The 25,478-nt window shown below is 56.8% G+C and overlaps 1 protein-coding gene across 1 annotated transcript in view; it reads right to left on the reverse strand.

Moving 5' to 3' along the window:
* NOS1 (nitric oxide synthase 1) overlaps positions 1 to 13,457 on the reverse strand; it is a 72,281-nt gene extending 58,824 nt beyond the window's left edge. Inside the window, exon 1 of the mRNA XM_048323270.1 lies at positions 13,337 to 13,457. The gene's annotated coding sequence lies outside the window, so the exon portion shown is untranslated. The remainder of the gene's footprint in view (positions 1 to 13,336) is intronic.
* Between the last annotated feature and the right edge of the window lie 12,021 nt (positions 13,458 to 25,478).

The following is a 25,478-nucleotide window of genomic DNA, read 5'->3' on the forward strand; positions in this document are numbered from 1 at the left end:
CAAAAGCCAGTTTTATGTCCCAAACCTCGCCGCCCTGGGGGGTCAGAGTTGGGAAACGCTGCTGGAAGGATTCCTCGGGAGCTCCTCTCCCCCTGCCGAGGGCACGAGGTGGGCGATGAAGGGCGATCTCTCTCTCTCACACGTGGGCGCACACGCACGCAGCAAATCTAATAAAAAGATATTAGTCCGAGAGAATTTGGCTCCTGGCATTCAACTATCTCGAGCTTCATACAGACACCAAAGAAATGAGATTATGGGAGCACACAAACAAGAAATTCCAGGGGGATGAATTCATGTTTCATCGCTGTTACAGGGCGGGGAAGGACCCGTCTGTCTTCCCTCGCGTTTCTTTTAAAATTCTACTTCAAAATATGAACCCTCTCCCTTCAAAATCACATTTCCTCCAGCCCCAAGCCCCACCACCTTCCCATCAAAACCCGAACTGCTCTCATTATCATTTTAAGGACGTGCTGAAGGGCTGACAAACGCCCCAAAGTTCAAGGACTCCTTGTAAACCCGGGGTGTAATTCAGATTTTAAAAAAACCCTGCTTTAAAACCTCGCCTGGCAGCCTGAAAAGGGGCTCGAGACACTCCTTGGTTATTCAGATGCAAACCCTGTTTTGAAGCACGAGTGTGTGAGCTGAGCCATCCCCAGCAGCTGGAATTTCGGGGCAGATGCTTCGCAGCAGCAGCAGCAGCAGCAGAGCTCCGCGACTCCACTGGAATCAGCAGAATCGAGATCATTAAAGCCAGCTAAAACCAGCCAGTTCCCAGGATTTTGTGCCATCTGAGTCCCTATTTCCAGCCCGCTCCTTTTCCAGTGGGATCGGGCCCCCCCGATCGGCCCCTTTGAACCTTTAGATCCGTTCTTGGCATAGTTGCAAACCAGGAAAATCACTCTCGAGTCAACCTTAAACAGGAAATTTAGAGATTTAAATTAGTGGGGGTTTTTTTTCCCAATGAGGTGACACATTTCTGAGGGCTGTAGGTTAAAGACTCTTTTGAAAAGCTCCGAATCCTTAATCTGAAGTGAAAAGTTCTCACTGGAGGACCTCGGGGTGGGTGGTGACGAGCGCAGGAAAGGGCCCCGCGTCAGCCGGGGCTGTGGGTAAAAAGGGCCGGGGAGGAGAGGCGAGGGCTGGAGCAGCCTGACGCGCCTGGTAAGGCAAATCTGCACAGCCCTCGCTGCAAAAACCAGCACAAAGCAAACCCAAAAGCACGGGAACAGCTGCTGCCGAGTCCTTCGTTTCTAAAGAGGAGCAAGGAGGCAAAAATAATAGGACAAAAATAATCCACCCCGCAGCAGCAAAGCCCCTCGGTGCAGCCCCGCAGGGTGGGGGTGGGAGGAGGCTCCAGTTCCCTGCTCCCACCTCAATAAAACAGGGAATTCAGGCACCCCACAGGGAGGAGAGAGCGGTGAGCCCCTCCTGAGGGCAGGGTTAGGTGGGATTTTGGGAAGGAATTGTTCCCTGCGAGGGTGGGGAGGCGCTGGGATGGAATTCCCAGAGAAGCTGTGGCTGCCCCTGGATCCCTGGCAGTGTCCAAGGCCAGGTCGGAGCACCCTGGGATGGTGGGAGGTGTCCCTGCCCATGGGAATGAGGTGGGCTTTAAGGTCCCTTCCCACCCAAACCATTCCATGATTCCATATCCTGGCTTCTTCCAGCCGGGACGGAGCAGCAAAGAGCAAGGAGAAGGTGACGGGGGGGAAGGTGAATCCCAGCCCCAAATACAGCCCAGCAAAATAATAATAATAATGACAATAACAACAAAAAAGCCTTGAGTGAGGCTCACCTCTAACTCAGCCCCGTTTGGCTGATTCCAAACAGCTGCCGTGGATCTTTCCCAGCCCAAATCCCAAAAAAAAAGGGGGGACAAACAAGAACTCAAGAGACAAAGCTGTGGGAATTCCCCCCTTTTCTTCCCCAAACCTGACAAAAACCCTCTGCTCAGCCTTCCCACCAACTGAGGAGAGGTTTGCAGGTGCTGTTCCAGGAATTTGGATTTATTTCTGGCACGGCTTTTATGGGATACTGAAACTGCTGGAATCTGAAGGTGTTTAACAGCTCCTTCCCAGCCAAGAGAAGGAAACCCTGTCCCAACCCACTCTGCTTTGAGCCAACAAACGCCAGCCCGGCCAGGAGAGCTCGGCACAGAGCCCCAGCAGCAGGTTTGGATACGCCAGGCCCCAAAAAAGATTTTAAAACTCAGCATTCGGCTTTTTGGCCACCTCCAGGCACAGCTCAGGGGTTCACCTGGGAGAGGTTCAACAGCCAAATCCCGCCCCATGTGCAGCCCCCGGGACTCCAGGCTCCTGGGAGCAGGACTGGTCCCAGTTATGGGGGGGAACTGGGGCTCAGCAGCTCACTGGGGTCACCCCGGGAGCCCCTCCAGCACTGGGCACCCCATCCCTGCGCAGGGTTGGGATTTCTAATGAGGTGGATGGAGATTTTGTCCAAAGCATCCCTGACGTGCCCTTGTGAGATCCCACGGGTGGATTTCAGCCCAAATTGCAGCTCCCTGTAGTTATCCCACCCATTCCAGCCACCCTCTTCCCACAGCTCCCAAACCCATCCTATTTCTGAGGTCTCCCATTGAATTTAGCGGGATTTGTCAGGATGAGGCAGAGGGATAAAGCCCGGCTGGATGCGCCCTGCTCCCATAGGAAAGGGACACCAAAGGGATCCCCAAAAAGAAAGTTCCCCAAAACCTTCCAAAATCTTGGTGCTGTTGGAGAAGGGAGATTGTGCCTGTGTTTAAAATCCGGAGGATTTCCCCCTCTGGATACATCCGGAGGGTGGTGGCAACTCCACCAAGGGTGGAAGTGCTGCCCAGAAATCCCAAACAGCTGCTTTTGGGGGGACTAAAAGATGTTTTCCTCCAGCCATGGATAAATCCTAGGCAGGGAGAGCATTCCTGATCCCTGGAAGTGTCCAAGGCCAGGCTGGACGGGGCTTGGAGCACCCGGGATAGCGGAGGGTGGGTGGAACGGGATGAGCTGTGAGGTTCCTCCCATCCCAAATCATTCCATGACTCCATGCTGGGCACGCACAGATCTCCCCGATCCCACTGCCCGGACCTGGATCCGGGTCAGTTCGCAGTGGGAGGAGGTGAAATCCTGGGATATCCTGGCTCTCCATGCCAGGAAAACACGGCAGGGGCCCCACCTGGTTTGATTTCCAGGCTTTCCTTGCACCTTAACGCCCTCCAGCTCTTGGGGATGGCTCATTCCAGGCTGGAATATTCCTGGAGAAAAGCCTGGGTGGGAGGGTGGAGCCCCACAGGCTGGACAGACCCAGCCCCACAATGTTTTTCTGGAAGAATCAGGAACAGGAGGGAGGAGAGGTGCTCAGGAGAGCCAGCATCCAAACCACTCCATTTTTAATTTAATTTTATTATATTATGTTATGTTATGTTATTTTTTTTATTTTTTAATTTTATGTTATGTTATTTTATGTTTTTTATTTTATTTTATTTATTTTTTATTTTATGTTATTTATTTTATTTTATTTCATTTTATTTTGTGGGTTTTTTAAATGTTATTTTATGTTATTTTATTTTATTTTATTTATTTTTAAATTTTATGTTATGTTACTTTATGTTTTTTATTTTATTTTATTTCATTTTTATGTTATTTATTTTATTTTATCTCATTTCATTTCATTTTATGTTTTTTTAAAATGTTATTTTATGTTATATTATTTTATTTCATTTCATTTTATTTCATTTTATTTTATTTTATGTTTTTTAAAATGTTATTTTATGTTATTTTATTTTTATTTTTTTCTGTTATGTTATTTTTAGCAATGTTATTTTCCCCTCCTCATCCCAGGGCGTTTTGCAGCAGGAGCAGCTGATGGGCTGGAAAAGGGCTGGCAAGTTGGGAGTTGCGAGGTGCCCATCCATGCAGCCCAGGGGAGGGATTGGAGGTAAAAATGCAGTAAAACGGGAAAAACAACCTCACAAATAACCAGGCCAGCCAAGCACTGCCCCATGAAAGGCTGGAAAACAACCAATTCCTCCCCAATTCCCATTTTAAAAATGGGAAGCAAAGGATCAGGGTCAGCCCCCAGCTTCGCAGCACCCCCGGGGCCGAACTTCCAAGGGAAAAATAAAAATATCCCAGCACTTCCCTGTTGTTCCTCACGTGGCTGCTGGATGAGAGGCAGAGCCCAGGGGTTCCATGGGACCACCAGGAGCAGGGGGAGGCTGGCAAACTCTCACCCCAATGGAGCAGCCAGAGCACGAGGAGCCCAGCCTGGGGCTGCCAAACCAAAGCTTCTGTTTGGCGCCGAGAGAGACAAAATCCGAGCGAGAGAGACCAGGAAGGAAAGGAACAAACCCCGGACACGACCGGGATGGAGCAAGAAAGGGGCTGGTACAAAATGCTGGATCTCTCCCTGCTCCTCGGGCTGCACGGAGCATTCCCAGCCCCACTCTGCTCCCCAGGGAGGCTTCGCACGCCAGAGTGAAAAGAGACGGATTTGGGAAGTCTGGGGACACCCGCGAGCGGATGGGGGAGGGAGGGAGGGATGTGGGAATGGCAGAGACTGGGACTGCACTGGGGCATCGCTGGGACCGGTACTGGGAGTGTGGGAGAGATGCATCCAGTGGGATCCCAGCACCGGGAGGACCTGGAGCTGCTGGAGGAGTCCAGAGGAGGCTGGAGCCCCTCTGCTCTGGAGCCAGGCTGGGAGAGCTGGGGGTGCTCACCTGGAGAGGAGAAGGCTCCAGGGAGAGCTCAGAGCCCCTTGCAGGGCCTAAAGGGGCTCCAGCAGAGCTGGAGAGGGACTGGGGACAAGGCATGGAGGGACAGGACACAGGGAATGGCTTCCCAGTGCCAGAGGGCAGGGCTGGATGGGATATTGGGAAGGAATTGTTCCCTGGGAGGGTGGGGAGGCCCTGGCACAGGGTGCCCAGAGCAGCTGTGGCTGCCCCTGGATCCCTGGCAGTGCCCAGGGCCAGGCTGGACATTGGAGCTTGGAGCAGCCTGGGATAGTGGAAGGTGTCTGGAATGGGATGGGATTTAGGGTCCTGATGATCTTTGAGCTGACCCCAATCCCTGCCCTGGATTTTCACCTGAACCCCCCAGTTTGCCCAGGCCAGGGGTCACATTCTCCTCTGCCCTGGCCTCACTCCAGTGCCAAAGGTGTCCCAGGGAAGAACCGGGACAGGATCGGAGCTGCCCCAGCCCCGAGTGATGACCACACATCAGGAGGCTGCTGACTTTTCCCTGCTGAAGTTACAAACCAGAATAACCCCCCTTTGGACGCCTCTCGGTGTTAATTCCACTCTCCCACAAAGAAATCCCTGCCTCTCCAGAGGCTGTTCTCCGTGTCTCCCTGTTTCCCCTTCCTAAGAAGCCTCTCCCACCTTCTCCAGACTCTGGAGTGATAACACCACCTCAGAGGTGCTTTTCCTGCTCTCAGGGTCCCATCCTGGGACATCTCAGGGCAGCCTCTGGCCCCGAGCTTCTCTCCCGGGGTGCAGGAATGAGCCACAAGAACCAGAGCTCCTCAAACCTTCGGTGAAACCAAGAGAGAGGAGGCTGAACCAGGCTCCCCCTCCTCTTTTTCTTGCTCTCTCTTTATTTTTTTCCTTCTTCCCCCCCGCCTCTCTCCCCGACCTCTTATTCCCAGTGGCCAAGAACATTTAGTCTGGCCGGGAAAAGGAAATCTCATTACAGAATTACAGTTCATTTAGCAGGTCCCACTGGAAGCCCTGCAATAACCACTGGCTTCCTAACAGGATTAGCCGGTGTCTGAACCTCCCGCTCTCCCTGCAGGCATCTCCCTGCCCCAAAAACCCCAAAAAAACCCCACAGAAAACCACGATTCAGGTGGATGCAGGGAAGGGAAGATTGAGGGGAGCCGAAGGATTTGTTGGTGTGAAGGTGGGCACTGCCAGCAGAGGTTATCCCAGAGTTATCCCAGAGTTACCCCAGCTTCTCCAGCTGCAAATCCCACTCAGCTTTGCTGTCTCGACCTCTCCCAACCTGTCCATTCCCCCGCAGTGGTGTGAACTGGGGAGGTCAATGTGGGACACACCAGGAACACCCTGGATCCCACAAGTGCCGCTCCTGGAAGCTGCTTCAGCTTCTCCTGGCATCAGTCTTGGAGTCTGCGCGGTTTTTGGTTGGACACACCAATTCCTGGCATCAGCTCTTGCTAAGAGGGTGGGAAAATCTAATCCAGAGGAGAAGGTGAGGAAAACACCAAATGATGCTGGGCCAGAACAGCCCAGAGCAGCTTTGGCTTCAGTGAGGCTGAAACCTCCCTGCTCCTCCCACCCCCGTCCCCACTTAGAACCAGGAAAAGTGGGCAAAAGAACGAGAAACTCAGGAGCAGGATTCGCCTGGACTGTCTGTTTTTCAGAGGAGGGAGAGGTTTAATCAAAAGGAATTGGGATATTCCCATGAAATTCCTAATCTATTAAATTCCTACCATAGAATATTCCTATAAAATAAGAATACTCCTATTAATTACTAAAACAGGACATTTTTTGACCAAGTTGGCCAAGCCTGGGCTCTCGTGGCCTTACTCCATCACTCCTCATCCTCACCCCATCCCTCCTCTGCTGACTGCACCAATTTTCATGGGAAAAAGGGGGATTTATTCCCTGCACCCCTTTGTCCGGCAGGGCCCCAGGACAGCCGAGAGCTCTGGGGTCGCTCCCTGTGGTCACTTTGTGGGGACTCTCCATGGAGCAGCCTCTGGATCGGGGCAGGACCCATTTAGGGTGTCCAGGGACACCCCAAAACCCACAGAGAGACCCTTCCCAGATCTCCAGGCTTTTATCCGAGCGCGTTCCCCACGGGGCCCACGCTGCCAGGTTAGGAAACGACATAATTAATGCACACGTTAATTGAAGGGTTGAGGTTCAAGGGTTGCCACCCACTGCAAAAACGCACCCAAAGATCAGAGCCCCCGAGTCTGCCTCGGGATAATCCTTCAGCACACGCGGAGTGGGATCTATCGACAATAATAAATAGCAATAATAGTAATAATAAATGGTAATAATAAATGGTAATAGTAAATAGTAATAATAAATGGTAATAGTAAATAGTAATAATAAATGGTAATAATAAATGGTAATAATAAATGGTAATAGTAAATAGTAATAATAAATGGTAATAATAAATGGTAATAATAAATAGTAATAATAAATGGTAATAATAAATGGTAATAATAAATTGCAATAGTAAATAGTAATAATAAATGGTAATAATAATTAAGAAATAATAATAAATAAATTGATATAATACTACTACTACTACTGATAATAATAATAAAATAAAATACAAAGTGTGTTCTCAGCAAGGGGTGGCCACACTTTTGGGGTGGATAACTCTGGGATGGAAGGGGGGTGTTAATTATAATTAGGCTAAAATCAACTGAATTCACCCCTGGAGAGTTCATCCCTCGTGTGAGAGCTGCTCTGAGCTTTATCAGCTCCAGGGTCCCGTCAAATTCCCCTCCCTGCAGGGATTTCAGAGCGTGGCCTGGTGTCCTCACTCTGCTCCACCCTCTCTGCTCCATCCCGAGAGAGTGCTTCAGGCTGCAGATTGCGTTTGTGGGGAACCATCACGGAACAGGTTTTGGGGACGCTGACCCCATTCCATCCAGGGAGCAGCAGCTCCATTTCCCCCGGCATTCCTGCACTGTTATAAACCGATGGTTCCCGTTAAAACGTGAATTTATTTCCCGGTTTTCCCGAATTCCACCAGGGCAGATTCCCCACCCCATGGAGCTCCTTGAGGACCATGCCCACGGACCCCACGCGGGGTGGGAGCCCCGGGAGGTGCTGGAGCCCCCACAGCCCCGGCGCTCCCACCTTTGATGCTCTGAACGAGCTGGGGATGGCTGAGACGCAGCATTAGGAGGAAATGAAAGGCCAGGGTGGGTTGTTTTTCTCAGGGATGAGCCCTGCAGCTCCCACGCTGTTCCAGCCGAGGTTTTCCAGCGTTAACAAGACTTCGTCTGGAGCTGCAGGGATGGGCTGGCCCTGGAATCGCTGTGTGGGCAGGGGTTAAGTGCTGGGGGCAGCAGCAAGAGGAGTTTGGGCTCGAAGGGCGCCAGGGAGCTCCCCGTGAAGGCAGCAGGGATCCCGGAGGGCAAAGCCTGGGGTGAAGACTGTGGGAAGGGAGGAGGGAGGGAGGATGCAGAGAGCAGGGGAAGTTTCCCTCACGGACACTCTGGAATTCAGCTCGCAGCAGCTCCTGAAGCCAAGAACTGAGGCCAGAAGGGACAAGGCGTTTCTGGAGCTCATGGGAGCACAGGGGCTGGGATTGTCCTGCCGGGAGGGTGCAAATCCCTGCTCTAGACCTTCCAGCACAGCTGGATCCTCCCTGGAGAGGGGAGGACAGATGACCCCTGTCCAGCAGCGAGGATGGGCAGGGAAGGGGCAGCCTGAGCCCTTCCAGAGCTCCAGCCCAAGGATCTCATTCCCTCAGCCCAGAAATCCCCGTTGTACCCCTCACCGTGGCTTTGGGGAGGGTTTTCATCCCCTTTTCCCTGAGCTGGCCCAGAGCTGTGAGTGCCCTGCCTCCCCCCGGCCCTTCTGCAGGGCCCCCTGAGCACCATTCCCAGCACCGCTCCCTCCTTCCACTGGCAGGACAGGAATGGCACTGGGAGAACTGAGAATGGGCAAATCCGACCTTTCAGCAGGGCACGACAACCCAGAGCATCACCCCGGGGGAGAAGGGGGCAGCAGCTCCTGACACCCAGAGCGTCCCTGCGGCTTCGTCCCCACCCCTTTCCCATTTCCCCTCTCTCCTTGTTTGTTTATTTGGCCATCCGAGCCTCCAGCAGCAGCCACGGGGTCTGGCAACCCAAAACTTCCCCTGGGGAAGAAGTTCTGGCATCCAGCGGCCAAGTCGGGAGACTCTGGAAAGTTGCTCCGAGCCTGTCTCATCTCAGGGCTTGACATATCGCCGCTGTCCATTTCCCTTCCCAAGGAAATCTGATTTGTTCCAAAGTTTATAGTTTCAGTGACCTAATCCCAGCATAGCTGTTCCTGTTTCCCTTTAATTTACTGCCGCAGCTCGTATTAATTGATGGATTGCAGAGGGTTTGAGCCAAGCTAATTGTTTTAGGGGCAGAAAAAAGAAGGAGAAAGAAAGGGAGATGTGAGGTCCCTTAGTGGATTACGGAGGGATTCGGAGGGGGAAGCGGCGGCCACCGGGAAAAAGCTCCAAACAGGAGCGGCCGTCTGGAGGCTCTCCAGGCTTGTGCTTGCTGCAGCTGGGAACACCTTCCCTGGGATGACCTTGGAGCAGGAGAGGACGGCTGGGATGGTTCACCCCTCTGGCTCTGCCCTCACGGAGCTGCTCCTGCCCCTGGGTGATGCTGGGGACCAGGGGAGCTCCCCGAGCCCAGGGAAAAGGGAGATGTCACCCGTCATCCAGCAGGGATGATGGAGCAAATCCTCCTGGGAGCGGATCCCACCCGTGAGGGATGTGGCAGGCACTGGGAGCTGCCAGCAGGGATTTATCAGGTGGAAATCATGGCCAGTGGAGCTGATCCCTTCCCGGGAGAGGGGAATGGTGCTGCGGATCAGGAACAGCAGCTCCTGTGAGACCTCACTTAAGCCAGGCCTTGGACAGAGTCCTGTAGTGTTGGAGAATGGAGTCCTGGATCGGTTTGGGTGGGAAGGGACCTTAAAGCTCATCCCATCCCACCCCGGCCATGGGCAGGGCCACTTTCCACTATCCCAGGGTGCTCCGAGCCCCAATGTCCAGCCTGGCCTTGGGCACTGCCAGGGATCCAGGGGCAGCCACATCTCACCACCCTCATCCTAAAAAGCACCTTCCTTGTATCTCATCCAAATCAACCCTCTCCCAGTTCAAATCTGGGAGATATGAGCTGGGTCCAGTCTCATGGAATCCTGGGCCAGGAGAGGAAATGGAATCTCCTCTGCCTTCCCTCATCTCCCTGCCCCCATCCCTTCCATCCCTCCTCTCCATCCCATCCCTGGGAGAACCAAGGCAGAAGCAAAACCGGGACCTCTCCAGGCAGCGGAGAATCCTTCTGAAGATGGGGGTGCACGGAGGGGACGCCCCTGGAGCAAATCCCAGCTCCCACGAGTCCCCAGCACCCTCTGAACCACGGCATCACCAAAGTATTAAAGTTTTCCAGGCGAGGATCTCTCTCCTTGTTGTTTCCCTGGCCAAACCCCCTCCCTTCTCCATAAATCAGCCCAGGCTCTTTCAGCACCGCTCTCGCAGAGAGGTTGATTTACTCAGGAGCAACACAGGGAGTTTCCAGATTCACACTAATTGCTCTCCCAAATTACTTAATAGTTGAAATTGCAGTCCTCTCTTTGGAAATCATCTCAGACAGCTCAATAAAAAACTATCAGCGGAGAGACAACTGCAAATTGATAAAGTCTTTGAGACGAGGGTAATATCATTGTTGTCTGGCAAATTTATTCCGCTGAAGCCCAAACGAGGAGGATAAACAGCCTCGCTCGGCGAGGAAGACACCGCCCGCTCCCGAGTTGCTCAATTTTCTCTTCCAGAGCTGGTCTGATTGCTCGGAGAGAGAAGAGGCAGCGCTGCTGAAAGCAGGCAGCCACTGCAACGCCCGCGAATAAATCGCTCCAGCCTTTCCCTCGCCGAGGAGAAACAGAATTGACAAGAAATAGAATAATAATTGTAATAATAACAACAGAAGTGCTTGTGCTGGCTCTGGCGGGAGGCAGGGGCTGCTGCTCCCCTCGGGGCTGTGGATTCGGGAGCTGGCTGGTGGCCATCGAGCTCCCGCGGGGCTGAAATTGTCACCCAGGAGGGAAGGGGAAAACTTGTTTCATTTTGGCCGCTTCCCAATTTCCCGGCCGCTCCGGGGGTGGGAGGGGAGGGAGGGCACAGGGGGGGCTGGGGCAGGGCTGGGGGTGCTGCTGGTGGGGCACAGCCCCATCGAGGAGGCTTCAAAGGGGCAGGACCGAGCGAGGGAGGATTTGGGGGGACGCTGTGCCCAGGACGGGCGCACTGGGAGCGGCTCTCCTCTGCCGTGCAGCGTTTTGGGGCTCTCCCATTTGGGGAGCTTCTCCTCTGCCGCGTGATTTTGGGGCAAGAAGGAGCTTAGGCTCCTCATCCCGCGGTGACCCCGCATTCTGAAAGGGACAGCCCTCCCGGGCTCCCCGTTCCCACCCAGCCGTGCCCGTGGCGCAGCCCCCTGCCCTCTCGGAGGCCAAAAAAGCCGCTCATTTCTTCTGGTTTTAAATCCATTTCTGGAAGGTTTGGCAGGAGGGCGGTGGGGGAACAGGGTCGTTGTCACCACTGACTGATGGGCAGCGGTTCAGACCCACAAACTCCTTCCCCTGCCATCCCCAGCTCAGGGCATCACACCAGAGACAGCAACGAGAAACTCCTGGCCTTAAATGCAAAATACTCAACGGAGAGGCCCAAAACCCCCCATTTTTTTCCCAGAGAGCAGCGTGGGAGCGAGGGGGTTACGAGGAGCCGCTGCCCAGCACGGTGCCAGAAGCCGCAGGGATTTGAGAGCCGGCCCGGCCGATGGCTGCCATCTGCTCCTGGCACCTCGTGTCACTGCCGGAGCCCGACAGCGCCCGAGAGCGCCGAGAAAACAATCCCAAACCCCAGCCAGCCCCAAAAGCAGCCCCAGCCCCGCGAGCCCCCGCCGGGGGAATCGGGGCAGCGAGCGGGGAGATGCCGCGACCCGGCCGGGCGGGGACACATTCAAGCTGCTGGAGCCCTCCGGGGTGTTTAAAGAGCTGTGAAAGCCTCACGGCCAGGGCCGTGTCCCCCTGTCCTTCGTGGGGTGACAGCCGGAGGGCGGGGAGGAGGCTGGGGGGTCCCCGTGCAGCCTCCCCCACTTTCTGGCACCCAAGGGTGCCCCAAAAGCAACAATTCCCTGCAGAAACCCCAGCGCCGAGCGATGCCCCGGGGACCTGCGGGAGCTCCTGGCGCTGCGGAGGGCGGGCTGAGGTGGCAGTGCCCCGTTAAAGGGCACTCGCGCGGCGACCCGCGGGGCCGCGGCTTTGATGCCACCCCAGGCGCGGGGAAGAGCGGAGATCCATCCCCATCCCTCCGGGAAGGCGTCCAAGGGAGCCCGGCTTGGCAGAGTGGGCAATTAAAGGCAGGACCGGGCGAGCGGCGGCGCAGAGCCGCGGCTGCCACGTCCGGGTGACCTCGGAGCCGCGGGGGAGAGCGGCCGCGTTTCCTGACCCACATCCCAACCCCCCCTCGGGGCTCGGGGAAAGAAAAACCCTTTAAAAAAATAAATAAAAAGAAGTCTCATTCATCATTCAGCCTCTGTTTGTTTTCTGCACTCCGCTAAGCTCAAACAAGCAAAACAGATTAGCTGGGCTCATTTGTTTCCTACTTAATTACACCTCTTCGCTGCTGATGTAATATTTCAAGATTTGGGTTGCTAGGGCTGAAAATCCACCTGCCCCCTCCCACACCCACCTTGGCTTTTCATTCCCATCATGAAAAAGCCCAGATGGGGATTTTTTTCGGAAAAAACTCCCCTAATTATTGAGGAATTCAAGGCTCTGAATGCAGAAGCTGCCAGCGAGCGCTCAGGTTGTCAGAAGCAGATGGACGCCAGCTCCAGCTTTTGATCACAGGCTCGGAACCCCTCCTCGAAAAAACAGGGAGAAGGGGGGGAAGGACCCCCGCATCTGCAGCCGCACACGGCCGCGGATAACTTTAGTCATTCCCCCTCCCTCTCCAGGATTGCTTTGGCATCAATAGGACTTCCCAGGAAGCCGGAGCAGCTGCGGTGCCGACGCAGTTCGCAGGATGAGCTCCGTGCTGGAGGAAGGAGCGCACGCCTCCCCGTAGGAGATGCTTCCCTTCCCCTCTGGATGTTTTTCCTCCTCCCCTCCCCACAGCCGCACCCCACATCCCTGCAGGTGCCCGAAATCTGCTGTGCTTTACCCAAAGCAGAGCACGGCCCTGCCAGCCCGTGGCACGGAGGAAACGCCGAAGGTCCCCCAGGCGCAGCAAGGTGCACCTGGGAGGGGCTTTTAAGGCTGTCGGTGCCTAAAAGGGTCCTGCAGACCCCAGCCAGGAGGGAGCTGCCGACCTGCTCCGGGTGCTGACGGCATCCCCAGCCCACCCCGGCAGGGCCAAAGGTGCGTCCAAGGCGAGGAACAGGTGGAGCAGGCAGAGGGTTGGAGATTGGGAATGATCCCCCTGGGATTCCCAGGCTGAGAGACCAGCAGGGAGATGAACAGACCCCCCCGATCCCATCCCGAACAAACCATCCTGGAAAACTGCGACTCCCGCTTCGCTGGCAACCAGAGCCATTCCCACTCTCCGGGCCGCGCAGAGCCACCCCCACGGCGTGTCCCCGCCGCCCCCAGCCTTACTTGTGTCCGGAGAGAGCCGCGGAGAGGCCACCGGGCATCGCGCCCCGCTCGCCCCCGCCGCAGCTGCCGCCTGGCCGGGGCCCCGCTCCCTCCGCCCCGGGCTCCGGGTCCCGAAAGGAAGAGCAAACAAAAGGCACACACCGAGGCCATGGCTCGCCCAGAGGCAGGGGCTGGCCGGAGCCAGGGGAGGAGGCGCTGGGCAGCGGCAGGAAAAGGGCTCAGCCGGCGCTGGAGCTGCGGGAGGGCTGCGTGAGCCGTGCCCAGCCGGCTGCGCGCTCCCCGCCGGCTTTCCCACGGTGGCATTGCCCCTCGTCGGGTCCGGCTGTGTCCTTGTCCTCTCACCCTGCTCATCGGCCCAGCCGGGACATCCCCTGTGGCTCGCCAGGGTTGGGACGGGGGGAAATCGCTGGTGCCGTGGGGGTGACCGGAATGCCCGCCGGGCACTGGGCACCTGGCACCGGCCGCAGCCCCCGCGGCCACCGCGGCCACCGGAGGAGTTGGGTTATTCAGTAACTTTTAATCTCCCCAGCTGGAAGCTGCTCCACGCCTGCCTAACCACAGCTTCCAGACGAGTTTCGGGCGTTTAGGGGGACTGGGGGTTGGGAAGGACGGCGAGCATGGGAGACGCTCCGGGGTTCGGTTCCAAACATCCAACCCACGGGAAAAGCAGGGAGAGCCCAGCAGCCCCTCAGGGCCGCGGGCACGGGCGGTCGGGACCTTCCCTTCCCCAAAATGCTTTTCCCAAAGGTGTAGAGCAGGGAAAAGGGCGTTTCCACCCCCCAGCCGGGCCAGGCCAGGCCTTTCTGCCCTAAACCACAGGAATTTTATCCGTCTGTAAGGAAAGGTTGATTTTTTAACCCACCCCCAGCGGAGCGGGCAAGGAGTCCTTGACGCCGCAGTGGGATTTTGTTTGAGGTTGATCGGGAGATAACGGCGCTCTCCCGGCGTTTGGAAGGGTTTTCCATTGATTTTTCTCAGCTCCAAAGGGAGGGAGAGCAGAAAGGCACATCCAGGCTCCTCACCGCGACCTCAGCGCCCCGTGTGCTGCAAAGTCAGGCGTGCCCGAACAATTAGGGCTGCTGCATTAATTAAAGGAGTCCTTGGAGATTAAATCATCTCCGGGGACCCCGTTGTCGCTGTCCCCTCCAACTGTCCCATCCAGCGTCCACCCAGCAGGATGAGCTGCACCTCAGTTCAGCATCAGGTTCTGCTGCAAAGCCCCTGAACATCCCCAGAAACAATTTTTCTTTAAACTGAAGAGATTTTAACCCCAACGAGAGCCCCGAGCAGGGAGAAATGAGTTTGACCCGCCCATTGCACCAACACGGCCGTGGCTCTCTTGCCCAAAAGCCTCAGTTCAGCTCCGAGGAGCCAAATCAAATCAAATAAAAATAGTTTTGGGTGTCACATCGCTGCTGTCAACACCTCCAGAGCAGGTTCCTGCCACACTTCACACAATCCTTCCCATCCCGAGGTGACTCGGACACAGCTCCTGAGAGCAGGAACCCTGCGTGCCCTCGCTCCAAACTCCACTTTTATCCATCTGGGAGCCATTGAATCTGGAATTTTCCTTTCCCAAAGCCAGAATCCATCCCTGCTGTTCTGCCCCAGCGCTATTTAACCAACAAGTCTCCATGGGAAGGATTTTTGAGCAGCCACCTCCCAGCAGTGGCATCGGAGCAGTTCAGTGGTTCTGAAGCCCCAGCTGGGGTTTCCCAATCCCAGATTCCCAGGATCCATCCCCACACACCAACCAGCTTCATGGAAACGAGGAGGGAGCAGTAGGAAAAGGGGCTGTGACTGATGGACAGGCCATTTTTCCGGTTTTATAATTGAATTTGTGAGGGGCTTGGACATCTCCAGCAGCAGTGGAGGGAGGGATGGATGGATGGATGGATGGATGGATGGATGGATGGATGGATGGATACCCTGGAGCTGCAGCCAGGCAGGAACACGCAGCTCCCACCAGGGAAATTGCTGGTTTTTGCAGCTTCCCAAACATTTGAACCCTTCACCTTTCCCCCCTTATTCCCACAGCAAGAGCGGTATTTGGATCCACAACAATTCCCATCTCCCTTCAGGAGCGCAGCACAACCTTCCCAGCCACTCATTCCCTAAATTCTCCCCACAACAGCCACCCCAGAGCATGTCACCCCATCCAGCAGCATCCCAAACCCCTGACACACGCGGATCCAGCCCGGAGCATCCCCCCCAGCCCAGCACAGCCCGGATCCCACTCACCACTGCATCCAGGGATGGCCACGGTGTTGTTTCCCAGGAAAAGCGCTCCCGGGGTGCTGCTCCGTGGGAGGCGTGGGAGCAGCTCCCGGGGCCAGGTGTGTTGTATTTAAGCTCTGGGATGGAGCAGGGATAATGAGGCCATCAATCCATTTCCCTCCCGGCGCCTCGGGCAGGGTTTGCTCCCAGCCAAGCCCGGGGGGTGGGACCTGGGGAGAGCCCCTGGTAGTGTCTGCCCGGCCATGGGGCAAGGAATTCCCGCTGCCAGAACCAAGCAATTCCCATCTCTCCCACTTCCCAGCTCTCCGGAGCCTCCCTGCACCCCTGTGGAGATCCATGATGTGGAGATCCAGATGGCAGAGCCATTCCCACCCGGCAGAGCCGTGGTCTAGCTGCTCCCAAAGCATGGATGCACTGCTGGAAATGCAAAATGAACTGGGAAGCAGCCAAATGTTTTGGGGTTTGGGGGGGCTCAGGGGCTGATCCCCACGTGGGAGGGATCATTCCAGCAGCAAACCCCCCCATGGAAGGGGTGAGCAAGGAGCCATCCCCATCCAGGGTGCTGGAATTGGGGATGAACAGAGCAAGAAGGGTGGGAATAAGAGTTTCAGGAGGTTAAATCCCAAAAGGGAGCTTGGCCACGTGGAGGAAGGACCCATCGTGCTGAGCTTTATCACCCATGGGATTTGCAGGGCCGAAAATATCCGAAACCCAATCCAGGGACATCAATCCCAGTGTCCACGAGCTGTCGCCTCCTGCAGCCCCCCGGGTCACGGGGCAGCAGCCAAGGCCACGATGTCACCGGACACAGCAGAGCCCCACGTGCCACAGCAGCCAGCAAAGCAACCTCTGGAAAAACCTCTGGAGAAAACCAAGTACTCATGGAGCGAGATTTTCCTTCAGGAATCCTGCCGGGAGCTCCCAGCACAGTGGCACGGCTTGGGGGAATTTGGCAGAAGGAGCTTGGAAAAAATGGGCAGGAATGGTTTCCAGTCCCTCCCTGCAGCATCCCAGCGCTCCCGGACACGATCCCACGTGGAACCGCGCGCTGCCAGGCCCTGCCCTGCTCCAGCCGCCAGCCCAGCTCGGGGCTGTGGTGCCCCGTTGCCGTGGGGCTGGAGGAGGCTGGAGCTGAGCTGTCCCCGCAGGAGCTGCCGGCCAAAAAGGATGGGAGGAGAGGCCGAGGGCTCATCCACAGCGCCTGGCGCCTTCCAGGGTGCTGGAATGTGTTTCTCCACCAGCTGGAAGTGAGCCAGGGGGTACCACGGAGCACCCCTGCCCCATGGCTGTCTCTAGGATGGGGGGCACAGGGATTTCCTCACCCTCTCCAGAGCCCCTCGGTGATATCTGGCACCCCGAGGTGCTGGGGAAGGTCACCCACACCCCGGTGGGACAATTCCCCTCTGGGACAACTTCTCCCCTCCGGGTGCCCAGGCACAAACCCTGAGTGTGGGATTATTTTCCTTCAGCATCCCAGACCCTTCCCCACCCCACAGGGAGCTCACAGCACACCCAGCGTGCCCTGACCCCCTGCCCACCCCTCAATCCAGGCACAGAAAGCCACCCTGTCCTCAAAAACCCCAGAATAAATAAATAAATCTCTGTGGGGCGCGGGAAAACCTTCAGCCAGTTTTTCTACCTGCTGCTGCCCAGGGCTCGGCTCTGCTCTCTGGAGGAGGCCGCGGGTGTCAAGTTTAGGGCAAAAAGCTGGGAATTGAGAATCTCTCCTCCTTCCCAGAGCTGCCAGGAGGGGAAAGGGTCCCGCGCTGGGAGCCCGGCAGGGGCTCAGTGTCTGCAGGCACACGGGGGGTCAGGTTTCTGTCCCCGAGGGCAGCGTAAAAATAGAGGTGAGGAAAGAGAATCTGCTGAGCAATGGGCCAGCGGGAGCGGGGGGACCTGGAGCAGGGCAGCCCCTCCCCAGCGGGCGAGCCGGAGATGCTGGGAACCCCCGGGGGCCGCCCCCCGGCTGGAATTAATCCCGCTGGGAGCCGAGTCTCTCTGCAAAGCGGGATCAGCTCCGCGCTGGCTCAGAGCGACAATCCTGTTAAAAGGATGGCCGGGTGGCCACGACACAAGTGGCCAATTAGCCCGGGCTCGGGCAGTCACCTGCCCGGGGCTCCCCGGGGCTCTCCCCGAGGCTCGAGCTGGCCCAGCGCGTTCCGCTTCTGGCGCAGGGCAGCCCTTAATGAGCTAATCAAGCCCTAATGAAGAGCTGGAGGTTTACCTAGGCAGGACCCCCCCGCGGACAGTGCTGGGGTGGCTGCGGGGGGCTCAGCCCAGCCCGGATCCCCAGAAAGGACCGGCCCTGTGCTCGCTGCGGCTCCTGAGAAAGCCCAGGCGAGCCTGGGGAGGAAACATAAATCGGAGCTCCGAACAATGCCCCATTGTCGGCTCTGCCGCAGCCCCGCGAGGGAGCCCGGCCTGGGCAGGACCGGCACGGGCAGGATGGGCCGGGGCCGGCTCAGGGCTGTGGGGCCGCTGCCAGCCCCAGCCCGGCTCCCAGAGGATCTGTGGATTGTCCCCCTCTGCCCTCCCCGGCACCCCCGGGGACTGGCGGCAGCCCTGGCCGCGGGCACCGCTGGTTCTCACCGTCCCGGCTCCGGGCTCGGCTCCTCGCCAGCCTTTTCTTCCTCTGATCCGGAGCGGAAAGGGGAACCCAAAGCTGCCACGGTGCCTGGGGCCGGCCCTGCGGGGACAGCGCTGGGTCCCACGGCGAGTAAAGGTTGTGGCCACCGGCCAGGTCTAAGGGCCGCACCTCGGCGTAGCTGAGGGTTTAAGTTCAGCTCAATAAAAGGCTTCATTTGGGCGGAGAATTAAACAAATCAAGGCAGATTTGTGTCTCTAACAAGCCCCATGTGTCCGGAGGGAGGGTGGGTGACCCAGGCAGCACTGGGACACCACCGGGACATAGCTAGAGCCACCCTCCCTGGTGGAAGCAGAGGTGGTTTGTAATCTCCAGCATCACAACCGGCCCCAAAAGTGTCACAACCCCAAAGCAAGCCCTGTTTGGTGTTGGTGCATCCCGATTGTGCCAACACCGCCACCAGCATCCAAGTGGGAATGACGCCGTGGGCTCACCCAGCAGCAGGGACAGGAGAGCTGGAGCTGCTGGCCTGGGGGCTGAGCTCCTCTGTCACTCGCTGGTTCATCCCTTGCCTGTGAAATATTAATGGCCCGTGACTCATCCCCAGGCAGGAGGAGGTGACGGCCACGTGTGCGCATTCCTGCGCCTCTCCCTGCGCACGCACGAACGGATCCACGCAAGGATGGATCCAAAGGCATCCCCGATCCTCCAAAGCCGCCATTAAAGCTGGTTTGGGGAATATTTTGCACATTCCTCCCCGTCCTGGTGCTGGCATCTCATTAACCACACGCCAGGAGCGAGCTCAGCCTCCCCGTGCTGGGCTTGGCGGCAGCTCTGTTCCTGGAGCTGGAGTCACCAGGGCTGCCCAGTTGCACACCAGTGCAGACCAGTTACCCTCCAGACTGGTGGCAGCCCTCCAGATTTACCAAGCAAGCCCCTGTTTATTGCATATCCAGGAGACGGTGACACTGCGGCAACCCCAGCGAGGGAGGCAGAGAGGGCATCGAGTGGTGGCTCTTTCCCCCCAAATCCCTCGTTTCTCCTGCTGGGAGAATCCATCAGCGCAGCCCCTTCCCAAGAAAATCCTCCCGGATGGCTCCGACCCTGCTCCCCGCCCGGGCTGAGCCTGGTTTAATTGGTTCCCAACTCCTGCAGGCTCTGCAAGATGAAAAGCCCTCGACAGGAGAAGTGTGGAGCGTTCATGGTTTATTAATGGCCAGCCATCATTATTTTACCTTTCAAGTGCTCGGGCGACGGCGAGGAGGGAAGGAGAGGGGGGAAAACCGTGTGAACTTCCCAGGATTTTCTCCTCCATCTCCTGGGTACCCCCAGCAGCCAGCACCGGCGCCGCTTTTCCAGAGGGGCCGCTTGGCAGATTGATGGTGGCATCCCAGGAAAACAGCGTGGGAGAAGCAAACAAGCGGAGCAGCAGCTGCCAGGAGCCGCCAGTGCTCCATCACCGGGCTCAGCCATCCCCGCGGGGCCCGGCTGCGGAGGAGCAGCCCCCTGGCTCTCACCCGCTGAGCTGGGTGGAAATTTATCTGCTGCCAGCCCATAATGTGCCCACTTCCCAGGTTTTCTGCTGCTGTGTCTCCCATCCAAGGGTTCGCTGGGAATTATAATCCCCAAAGGGCTGGGCTGGGAGCTGGCACGGTGGGAGTGAGGGAAAAAGGGGTTTGGCAGTGCTGGACCAGGCAGAGATGGTCCCAAGGCTCTGATGGACTCATCCAGACCCCCCCCCCCCCCCCCCCCCACGGATAAAAAATCCCAGGATACGACGAGGAGAGGACGCGGAGCAGCACAGGGCAGGGCAACGGTTTTTTTCAAATGTGTTTTGTTTTTTTTGGGTTGTTTTTCTTTTTTTTATTGGCATAAATAATTCATACACTGTCACCTCACCAAACACTGCACGAGAAACCACGGGAACAAATGGCTATCCAGGTCTGCAGGTCCCAGAGATTCGCACCCAGCCAGACAGCGGAGATTAGAAATTACTTTCTTCGAGTGTAGAAAACGTTAGAAATGTTCCTGTACAAATTTACAGCGGGGAGAATCCATCGTGCCTTTCTCAGAAATTCCTTTTTTTTGTTTGTTTTTTTTTGTTTGTTTGTTTGTTTCTTTTCTTGTTGTTGTTGGTTTTTTGTCAGTCGTTTGTGGGGGTGATTTGTATTTTCTTTATTTCTCACCAGCTTTTTTTTTTTTTTTCCCAGAGGTTTGTTTTGTTTTTTGTTTTTTGTTTTTTTTTTTTCAACAACGACAACAAAATATATATATATATATATATATATTTATATATATATTTATAAAAAGAAAAAAAAGGAGAGGTGGGGAGGGGGCGGGAGGTGGAAAGGGAACTGAAAATCAGCTCATTCTGCGGAACTACCACGGAGAAAACGAAGCAGGCCAGCGAGTTCGGTTGGGAACTGTACAGGGTTTGGGGTCTGTATATATCTATATACATACATACGGAGATATGTATATATATCCATATATACCCTATGTACAAGGCGAGGGACACGGGACTTTACAGGGACCTGAAATTAACGGCGGCGCTCGCGGCTGACCAAGCTCCTCCCCCACCCCCCCCACCGAAAGGGTCGCTGTTGGCAACAGGAAATGGATAAATTCCAATAAATTCGGAGAAGTTCAAGTAAACTCGGAGAAGTTCAATTAAAGTCAAGTGGTTTAAAATGGATAAAGGGTGGAGAAAGGAGGAAGGGCTCGAGGCAGGGCACTTGGGGGGCAGAGAGAGGCTCGTGGCACCACCAGCACAGAGCCCTTCTCTTCACGCGGCCAAAGAGGCCGAGATCCAGGCACTGGCTCGTCCGTAAAATCCTAAATTGGCACAGGGAGGGGTTGGATTGGGTGTTGGGAGGGAATTTTTTCCCTTGGAGGGCAGGCACAGGGTGCCCAGAGCAGCTGTGGCTGCCCCTGGATCCCTGGCAGTGCCCAAGGCCAGGTTGGACATTGGGGCTTGGAGCAGCCTGGGACAGTGGGAGGTGTCCCTTCCACCTGGAATGGGACGGGCTTTAAGGTCCCTTCCATCCCAAAACATTCCATGATTCCATGCTCTGGGAAAGGCTGAGCAGCTCCTCCACCTCCCACACATTCATTTCTGCCTCCCATCCATCCCAAACTTTCACCATCCCAGCTCCTGCCACGGTCAAGGACTGGATAAATGTCATGGGGGGCCGAACTCTGAGCTCGTCATTCCCAGAAATTGCCCGGTCAGGGCTCAGCGAGGCTTTGGGAATTTATGGGAGAAGGGCTGGGGAGAAGGAAAAGCCGGAGCAGGGGATATCCTTCAGCAGCCGAAGGAGGACATGGAGCTTTGGGGCCACCTCTTCCACCACTGGCAGAGCCCACACGACCCAGCCCCACACGTGGTTTTCCCATCAGCATCGGAACCCTGGGAAAAACCTCCGGCAGCAGCAAATGCAGGGAGGCCTGGGAAGAGCCTGGGGAGGGTGATGGGAGGATGAGGCAGCCGAGAGCTGCAGGGCTGGGCCAGGAGAGCATCCCTGAGGCTGTGAGCGCCGGGGAGCTGCCCTGGGGCTGGGGGTGGCTCCTACGTCTCAAAGCCAGCACTGAGCTAAGCCCAGCTCTGCTGAGCTAAGCCTGGCTCTGGCTCTGAAGCAGCTCTGGCTCTCTGCTGGCTCCCAGCTAAGCGCTGGATATTTTTAAAATGGGCCAAAAAAAGAAAAGAAAAAAGAAAAAAAAATCCTTCACAAAGGCAGAGTCAAAAAAAACCAAACCCAAACAACAACAACAACAAAAATAAGATTTGTCGGTTTGGTGGGTGGGGGGTTTTTTTAATAATGACGACTTTAAAAATAAGAAGGAAGGATGGGAAAAACGCAGCTGCCTGAGCACCCGGGGCTGGGCTGGATGGAAGGGAAGGAGCTGCTCCTCGGAGCTCCTTTGGGATAAGTGCAGGGCAGCTCTTTTTCCATCGCTACCTTTGTGCTGTGCCCGTGGCTGAGACACCACGGCGAGGGGAGAGGGGCAGGGAGAGGGTGGAGAGGAGGGGGAGGTCAGCTGTAGGAATGTTTAGTTTCTTCCAGATGCCCAAAATCCAGTGGAGAAAGGCGGGGCCAAGGGGGAATGAGATAGGACGAGGGGAATGGCTTTAAACTGCCAGAGGGCAGGGCTGGATGGGAGCTTGGGAAGGAATTGTTCCCTGGGAGGGTGGGGAGGGGCTGGGATGGAATTCCCAGAGTAGCTGGGGCTGCTCCTTGATCCCTGGCAGTGCCCAGGGCCAGGCTGGACATTGGGGCTTGGAGCAGCCTGGGACAGTGGGAGGTGTCCCTGCCCATGGCAGGGGTGGGATGGGATGAGCTTTAAGGTCCCTTCCCACCCAAACCATTCCACGGTTCTCTGGCCGAGGCTGCAGCAGAGCCCTGACACCACGGGGGAACCAGCCCAACACCCACCAGCTCATTGTTCCCTGGACTCTCGGCTGATAAAATCCATCAGGTGTCTGCCAACAGCTGGGAGACCCCATGGGGGACACATCAGGGTGAGACTTCCCAGGCCAAGCGAGGCTTTGGGGCCCAGGGAGCAAACCCAGAGTGTCCCCAAGATGGACGTTGTCCCTTCCACCATAAATCCACACAACACCCGCCGGGCTCCAGCCCTTTGCCACGCGGGCGGTGAGCGTCACCCCTGGTGTCACCTCCTTCCTCCTTCCGACACCTTCCCCTCTCCACTGCTCCCCCGAGGAGCTCGCACCTGCCCAGAAACCAAACCCACGCAGCCCTGAGGGCACCAGCGATCGCTCCCTCCGAGCGGGGTTTGGGGATGGGTGGCACCTCCCCGTGCCCCCCCAGCATCCAAGGTGGGCCGGGGGGGTGTTCTGCCTCCCCCGGAGCCCAGGAGCAGCACAGGTGAAGGCATTGGTGAAAACTCAGAGAGACTCTGAGGGTTTAGTGCAACGTTTATGGCACGTGTGTGCAGCGGGAAGAGCCGGGCTGGGGAGCAGGGGCAGCAGAGCCTCGGTGCTGCGGGCTGGGGTGGGGTAGAAGGCAGGGGAAGAGGTGGGATGTGAAGGTGGGATGAGGGGATGAGCCCTAACTCAGGGATCCCCAATAGTGCTGCTGGAGTAGGGGACCATTAACCCAATAGAGGGCTCAGCCTGTCTTCCCACTCAGCCTCAACCCCAAAAGCCATCCTGCCTCATCCCAGCCCCACGCGCTGCATCCCAGAGAGGGATGTGGCTGCACATCCCAAAAACATCAGCAGGAGACTCCTCCGCATCCTTTTGGGGGCTGGATCCACCCCTCCCTGCTCCTGCCCGCCTTGGAATTCCCACACATGCACGTGTGGGGATTTTAATTCCCCCACAATTAAAACACCATCTCATCCCAGCTGCAATTAAGTTTCTAATCTTCATTTACTTATGCTAAAACAATTCCAACACCAGCGAGGAGGAGCTGGAGGAGCAGCCAGACAAACCAGGGCTGGTTAAGTTTGCAAAGCCTCGTCATGGCTCCAAATTAAAGCGAAAACTGAGACTACAATTGAATTATCCGAGATGGTTCCTGTCAAGCGATTAAGCTCCACAGAAGCCTGGGAATGCAATTTGCTCTCATCTGACAGCTCGTCTGAGGGGCTGGAGGGCCCATCCGAGCTGGGGGGAGAGGGAAATGCCAGCACATGGAATTCAGGTGGCAACGGCAGCTCCCAAAGAGAATTTTTGGGGGAAACTCTGGGATCTGGCTGATGGGAGATGAATATGTGAGAGGAAAATGGTCCTGGGCACGGCTGAGATGTCCCAGTGTGGGGCTGGGAGATGCTCTGTACAACCAGAGCTTGTCTGCATTCCCAGCTCCGGGAATGAGCCCGGGAAGGCCATAGGAGGGGGGATGGATCCCAATCCCAACTGCCCTGCCGCGCCCAGGCCCAGAGCATCCCAAACCAGGGGCTTTGGGAGCGAGGAGCAGAGGCAGGAGCAGGGCAGTGACGGGGAGGGCGAGAGGGCAGGGCTGGCTGATGAGAGACACGCCGGGAAAAGCGGATAAATTAACGGGAATGCCGATCTGTGCCCCGCTGGGAGGGAGACCCGCGGGGGGGACACAGAAGTGGCCGCGGCTGGGAGGGAGAGGAGCCACTTGTGAAAGGTCAGCGCTGCCCACGAAGGGGCTGCGGGGGCGCGGGGGGAGCGGGACAGATGCATTTCCCCGCGGGGAGCAGCTAATGGCAGTGGCACTCCCTGGCCCCGCAGGGTCCGGGGATAAACTCGTGAATCAGCGACGTTCCCCCTTTTTTTTTCATGACAAAAGCGTAAAGAAATAAATAAAGGGAATTAAATATACCCACAGAGAACCGAGAACAAGCCCTCCCCAACCGAGCGTCGTCGTGAGCGCTGGATTGGGATCAGAGGAGCCCTGGGGGCGAATTGAAGTCATTGTCCTGTGGGTCACCCCTGCTCGGGGTGGGGGGGGACTGTCCCCAGAGCCACCGCCTGTGCACGGAGAGCCGCCCGCTGTGCCCATCCCACCGCAGCCGGGCGTTCCCGGGGCTGCTCCGGCTCCTCCCGCCCGCGCCGAGAGGATTCCCGGGATGATGGAACGCTGCGGGGGAAGAGTCTCACTCCCGGCCCGCTGTCGGCCCCGCTGCTCCTCCGTAGCGCAGGGTGGGAAGCGGAGAGGAAGAGGAGACCCGCTGGGGGAGGAAGGCACCGTCCCTTAACTCCTCCCGTCACAGCCTGGAAGGGACACAAGGAGCAGAGTCAGCGCTGGGCTCCTCCTCCCATGGAAACGTGGGGGTTTGTAGGGAAAATCTCGGGGAAAAAAGCCTCTGGAACAGCTTTGCCACGGAGCTGCTCCCAAAAGCGGCGGCACCGGGGGAAGCCGTGAGCTCCTGCACCTCCCTGCCAGCCCTGCCTGGCTCCTGGAGCAGCATTCCAGAGGGGAAAGGGCTCCTTGGGTACCACCGCCATCCCTGTGCATCCAGGGGTTTGTGCCCCCTTGGATCCAGGGGTGGCAGAGCCTGAGGGTACCGCAGACAGCTCATCCCTGTACGCAGCCAGGATTCCCGGAGTCCGCAGGGAAGCCAGGACCTAACAGGAACAGCAGCCACAGCTGAATCCCTGCGGGAGGAATCAGCTCCCGTGGAAAGCTGAGCTGGCACATCCTGATCAGCAAAAGATTGGGCCGGTAATTAACAGGGAGCTGCGGGGCAGCCCCAGCCCAGGGCAGGCAGAGCTTGGCTCAGTGATTGGAAAAACATTCCCGAAGCCAGCGGAGCCATTCCGCGGCTGCCTTGGGGCCCAGCGTCCTTCAAGCATTCCCTGGTGCCTGCTTGGAGCGTGGCTTGGGA

Source organism: Corvus hawaiiensis, chromosome 18 (genome assembly GCF_020740725.1).
Source record: "Corvus hawaiiensis isolate bCorHaw1 chromosome 18, bCorHaw1.pri.cur, whole genome shotgun sequence".
Taxonomy (NCBI): Eukaryota; Metazoa; Chordata; class Aves; order Passeriformes; family Corvidae; genus Corvus; species Corvus hawaiiensis.